Source organism: Podarcis pityusensis, assembly GCF_964106645.2.
Source record: "Podarcis pityusensis genome assembly, chromosome: 13".
NCBI lineage: Eukaryota > Metazoa > Chordata > Lepidosauria > Squamata > Lacertidae > Podarcis > Podarcis pityusensis.
The window spans coordinates 39,368,259-39,374,855 of record NC_138038.1 but is presented as its reverse complement, the minus strand read 5'-3'; positions in this window follow the sequence as shown (position 1 = coordinate 39,374,855).

Below are 6,597 nucleotides of genomic sequence, written 5' to 3'. Positions count from 1 at the left end.
TGCAACTTCTCAGAGCTGGAGAACATGCTTCGTGACCGCCTCGTCGGTGGCCTGAAGGATGAGAAGCTGCAACGACGCCTCTACGCTAAGAAGGACCTAACGTTCCAGGTCGCTCTGGAGGAGGCCCTGGCAACAGAAGCTGCCGAGAGGTCGACCCAAGAGGCACGGCCGAGCCTGCCATCCCAACCGAGGGTCCACCATGAAGACCTCACCGACGACTCAGGATCCGACAGGGAGGAGGTGCACCGAGTACAGCAGCGCACTCAAGCAGCGCACAGACCACAGCTGCCTCGACGAGAAGGAGGGAACTGCGCAAGCTGCGGGGAGAGTCACGAGAGGAGGACCTGCCATTTCCGCAACGCAGAGTGCAGGCAGTGCAGAAAATCGGGACACATCGCCCGGGTGTGTCGGGCTCGGCCCACCCGACACCAGGCATCAGATGACCAATCCAAGAGCCCCAGGTCCCGGGGCCCAACGCACCAAGGCAACTCGACGGAGCTCACGGACTTCCAGGTATACCAGTTGCCCCACCCCAACGTAGAGAAAATTTATGTAGAGGTACAGATAGAGGGGGCCCCATGCCGCATGGAGCTTGACACGGGTTCAACTCTATCCATAATCTCGGCAAGGACCTTAAGGAAACTGTGTCCCACTGGGGGTCCCAAACTCAGGCCGGCCCCATTCACCCTCCGGGACTTCCAGAAACGTAAGGTCCCCACAATGGGGGTGGGGACCTTCAGGGTGCAATACCGAGGGCGGACGCGGCAACTGGACTTGCTTGTGGTCAAGGGCCCCTACATTAGCTTACTGGGATTGGCATGGTTTGGACCACTGGGGCTAGCTGTCACCGGGGTGAACCACACTAGCTTACAAGTGGACGTGGACGCCATATGCAAGGAATTTCCAGGGGTTTTCGATGGGAAATTGGGACAGTATACGGGCCCCCCCATTGCGCTACAGCTTGACCCCGCAGTACGACCGGTCAGGCTCAAGGCCCGCCGGGTCCCGTTCGCCTTGAAACCCCGTATAGACGAGGAATTGGACCGACTCGTAGAGCAAGGAGTGCTGGAGCCGGTGCCTAATGCTCCCTGGGAAACCCCAATCGTCACACCCGTCAAGCCTAATGGTTCGGTCCGCATCTGCGCAGACTACAAATGTACCATAAACAAGGCCCTCACGGCCCACGCATACCCAGTGCCAGTGGTCAGCCATGTCCTTGCCACCCTGGCTGGGTCGAAAATTTTTGGCAAGCTGGACTTGGCCCAAGCATATCAACAGCTGCCAGTAGATGAGGCCACAGCAGAGGCACAGACGATTGTGACGCACAGAGGAGCGTTCAGGGTAAAACGGCTGCAATTCGGTGTCAGCGTGGCACCAGGCATATTCCAGAATATAATGGACTCTCTCCTTAAAGGGATTCCTGGCGTCACCCCCTTCTTCGATGATGTGTTGATTGCCGGCCCCACACCAGAGGAGTTTGAGGACCGCCTCCGCACCGTTCTGCACCGTTTCCAGACGGCGGGTCTCAAGGTGAAGCGGGAAAAATGTCTACTAGGAGTGCCTCAGGTGGACTTTCTGGGATTTATGGTGGACGCAGAAGGGGTCCACCCGACTGGGGACAAGGTACGGGCCATTTGTGATGCCCCAGCGCCCAAGAGCAAGACTGAACTTCAGGCCTTCTTGGGACTATTGAACTTTTACCATTCCTTCCTTCCCCACAAGGCGGCGGTAGCGGAGCCCCTACACAGACTCCTGGACAAGCGGGCCCCTTGGGTGTGGGGCCAGCGCCAGGAGGCCGCATTCCAGGCAGTCAAGGACTTGCTTGTCTCAAACTCGGTCTTGGCACACTTCGACGAGAGGCTGCCGGTGGTGCTAGCATGCGACGCCTCACCCTATGGCATTGGAGCTGTCCTGGGGCACCAACTCCCGGATGGAAGAGAGGTACCGGTGGCGTACTTTTCCCAGACACTCAACACAACCGAGCGGAACTACTCGCAAATCGACAAGGAGGGTCTGGCAATCGTAAAGGGAGTAAAAAAATTCCATGATTTCTTGTACGGGCGGCCCTTCACCGTGGTGACTGACCACAAGCCGTTGCTTGGCTTGTTTGCCCCCGAAAAGCAGACCCCCCAAGTGCTGTCTCCTCGCGTCCTCAGGTGGTCAATTTTCCTTGCCAGCTACCAGTATGCACTGATTCACCGACCTGGGAAGGCGATGGGCCATGCGGACGCCCTCAGCAGGCTACCACTACCGGAAACAGGCCCTGACCCAGCACCTGCACAAGAGGTTATGAGCCTGGAGCTGCTTCCCGACCGCCCCATTCAGGCACAAGAAGTTGCACACCATTCCAAGAAAGATAGGGTCATCTCCCGGGTCCTGGACTGGGTGTGGAGGGGATGGCCCAGCAGCAGCCCCGGGCCAGAATTCGCCGGCTACACAACCCGCAAACATGAACTGTCGGCCCACAAGGGGTGCCTGTTATGGGGAAGCAGAGTCGTTGTTCCCCAGCCCCTCTGCAAAAGGGTCCTCACAGCCCTACACGAGACACATCCAGGGGTAGTAAGAATGAAGGCCCTTGCCAGGAGTTATGTGTGGTGGCCGGGGATCGATGGAGAGATAGAGGCCTGGGTCAAACACTGCCAGGCCTGCCAAGAATCCCGCCCAGACCCCCCAAGGGCCCCAGTCCAGTCCTGGGAGTCCGCCCGAGCACCATGGTCACGCCTGCATGTGGATTTCGCTGGCCCCTTTCAGGGGAAAACATTCTTCATAGTGGTGGACTCCTACACCAAATGGCTGGAAGTCGCACTGGTACCGTCCACTTCCACGTCCGCAGCTATCCGGGTACTACGCAGGCTGTTTGCAACCCACGGGCTCCCTGACACTCTCGTCTCAGACAACGGGACTGCATTTACGTCAGGAGAATTCCAAACCTTCACAGCGCAGAACGCCATCCGCCACATCCGTTCGGCGCCGTTCCACCCTGCCACCAATGGCCAAGCAGAACGCATGGTGCGGACCACCAAGGACACCCTTCGCCGCATGACGCAAGGGGACTGGGAGTACCGCCTTGCCACATTCCTTCTAGCACAGCACAGCACCCCCAGCTCAACGACTGGCCGGAGCCCCGCTGAACTACTAATGGGTCGGCGCCTTGCAATCAGATTGGACCGCCTTCACCCCGATAGAGCTCAGGATGAGGTAGTGGTGGGGGAAGGCAGGAACCCCCGGACCTTCGAGGCCCAGGACCCAGTGTACGCAAAGAATTTTGGGGCAGGCCCAGCATGGGTACCCGCCACAATCACCAGGGTCACTGGCCCCGTGTCGTACGAGGTGCTAACGGATGGGGGGCAATGCTGGCGCCGCCACTGCGACCAGATACGGCGACGATTCCCGGGAGAAAACCAGGAGGAGGACAGGTCAGAGGAGTCCCAAGGGAACAGCGGGGCAGTGAGGCCCATAGAGCAGGAGGGGCCAGCAGGAGAGGCAGAATCAGTAAATACAGAGAGGACCCGTGAGGCCGAAAGGACACCGGAACCAGAACCACGACTGAGCGAGCCGGTTGCACCAGACCAAACAGCCGCATCACAGCCAGCATCCTTGGAACACGAGCCAGAACCCGGAGCCCGGACCAGGGAACACCCCAGGCCACAACGCACACGTAGGCCGCCGGCATACCTTGAGGACTATGAATGCGACCTCCCGGGCAGGACTGGAACTTAGAGGGGAGGGGTGTTATGTACTGAGTTGAATAGGATCCAAACTGTAGCAGTCTGATTGGTCCTAGAACAATAGGATCCAAAAGGCAGCAGTCTGATTGGTCCTAGAACAATGCAGCAGTATGATTGGTTGGCAGGAACCACCCAATCCTGCTCCAGATAGAAGTGAATCCACAACCTGATTGGCTTACAGTAGAATTCCAGAATTAGCCAATCATGTGCAGCCCATTGTGTAAATAATGTATATAAAGCAGATACTGTGAGGGGACATTATTCATTCCTCCTCACCACTATGAGCTGAATAAAGAGCATGAAATCACTTTGCGACTCTGAGTATATTTCAGGGGGGGGGGTAAATGCATATTTACACGCACTCCGAATACCCCATCTCCAGGTTCTTAAGTGAAGTCTTATCCGCGAAGGTATCGCTGCTTAAAATGCTTGCAGAGGTACACAGATTTGGCAGCAGCTTTTCCCAGCGTGGACTTGGAGAAAGCTCTGCAGGTGGAATTGCTGCCTGGCATGCAGCCGCCGAAGGCACAGGGGCCTTATGGGGGGGGGAGAGAGAAAGGGGGCGCCTTCCGTTCTGTTGCGGGGCTGGAGCTGGTTCGTTCCCAGCTGACGCAGCAGTTCTTTACTGCGCGGGATTTAGCTGGAGAGAAACGGGGCGCAAAGGGGTGAAAACTCCACGCGAAAGGGAACCGTTTCGCCCTTTACGAAATAGGCAGCCACGTCCTCCGGGAAGCACCTCCAGCAATCCGTAAACGCCGAGGATCCAGAAGGAACGACGGGAGGAGTTGCAACCCCGGTTCCAAGGAGCTCTGGGAAATGTGGTCCTCCATCGTTGCAGTCGCTGTCATGACTGTCCATAAGAATTTCTGCTTCTCTCCGAGTTTATTGAATCCCTTTTAAAGCTGTCTAAGTCCACAGCCATCACCACCCCATGCCGTGGCAATAAATCCCACAATTATTAATTTTTTAAAAAAGAAGTGGAGAACGTTTATGCATACAATCTGATCTCCATCTGAATTAGCAAGGTGCAATGGGGGATAACCGTTGGACAGTGTTCTTGAAGCTACTAACATGAGTTTGACCGAATTGCAGGAAACAGTGGAAGACAGGAGTGCCTGGCATGCTCTAGTCCATGGAGTCACGAAGAGTCAGACAAGACTAAACGACTAAACAACGAGCTACTTGATTTGTACCTGCCTTGCACATCACATCACATCAAGAAGTCTTTCTTACCAAAATGGAGCCAGAGAATAATATTGAGAGGGGGAGCTGTATTTTCAATACAGTGGTGCCTCGCAAGACAAAATTAATCCGTTCCGCGAGTCTCTTCGTCTTGCGGTTTTTTTCATCTTGCGAAGCACGGCTATTAGCGGCTATTAGCGGCTTAGCGGCTATTAACGGCTTAGCGGCTATTAACGGCTTAGTGGCTTTAAGAAAAAGGAAACAAACTCGCAAGAACCCGCAAGACGTTTCGTCTTGCGAAGCAAGCCCATAGGGAAATTCGTCTTGCGGAACGACTCAAAAAACGCAAAACCCTTTTGTCTAGCGAGTTTTTCGTCTTGCGAGGCATTCGTCTTGCGGGGCACCACTGTAGATGCAACTTGCTCTTGTCACTGAAGGTTGTATTATCTCTGGCAAGCAGGGTTGTGATAGGTAAAGGCACAGGGGAAACCAATATCCTAAAGTGATCCAGCCCTACACTTGAAACCAAGAAAAGTGACAGCTGGGAGCTACTTTCATTTTTGCATTATCTGAGTTTGACTTTGCTTAGCACACACATGGAAAATTTAAGATTTGTATATATAAGAAGTTGTTTTTGTGGATGGGATCTTAGAAACAGGATTCTCCAGGGACCAGAAAGTTGTGGTATCTAAAAAGCAACAACACAGCACTGAGCTGCTTTGTGTTTTTGGCTAACATGTGACTTCAGCAGAAACTGCTGGCCCTCATCAGGGCCCCAGCACTCGACTTTGTTTTAACCTCTTCTTGATATATGAGGGGGCTGTGTGAGTTATACAACAACAACAAAAAAGGCAGCATAGAAATGCTGTAAAATAAATACATACAAAGAATTCCTAAAGCCCTTCCATATTTGTACAATACTTGTAGCTACATACAGAATTTGAGATGGAGGCAAGCTTTCACTTCAAAAAGTTACTCTTCTTATTTCTGGCTGGCTTTTTCCAGTGCTAGTAAAAGCAACTGGTCCTTTTATCCTGCAGCTCAACTGGCCTAGTGAACTGCTAGGGAACAACCCATTCTTTCCCTGCACTGCTGATTCCTCTAGCCACTTGCACTGTGCTTTTCTTCTTTGGTGACAGTTCACATTACAGCTCTAAAATGTGTACCATTTGTTCCTGAGCCATGTCTGCTCAGTCCTGGTTAGACCCAGATCATATTTATCCCCCCCCCCCCCCATCTTCACAACACTTTCCACTCAGCTCTCCTTCCTCAAGAGTGAGTCTGTTACTGCACTGGTCTTCAAACTGCTACATAAGGACCAGCTACTGGGTTGCAGCTTCATCTAAGGTGCGTCACAACCACAGCAGCACAACCACCATACAAATATTATTACTCCTCAAACAAAGGTTTGTGTTAAAAGTGAGTCTGAATATGGAAAGGTTAAAGTCTGCTGTGACTACGTTAACATGCACAGCCAGTCCATGGGGTTCATGCGTGATTCCTTGTGTATCTCTGTCTCCTCAAACCCTCCTCACCCCACAAAGCTAAGCTTTGCTCTGGTGGTGCTCAATGCAACCTCCAGGAATTACCCATAGCAAAAGCCTCCCCCCCCCCGCCCCCACAACCTCCAATCCTGCCCAGAACCCATCTCCAGAAGGCGGAACACAAGGTTCTAAGAACACAGGGA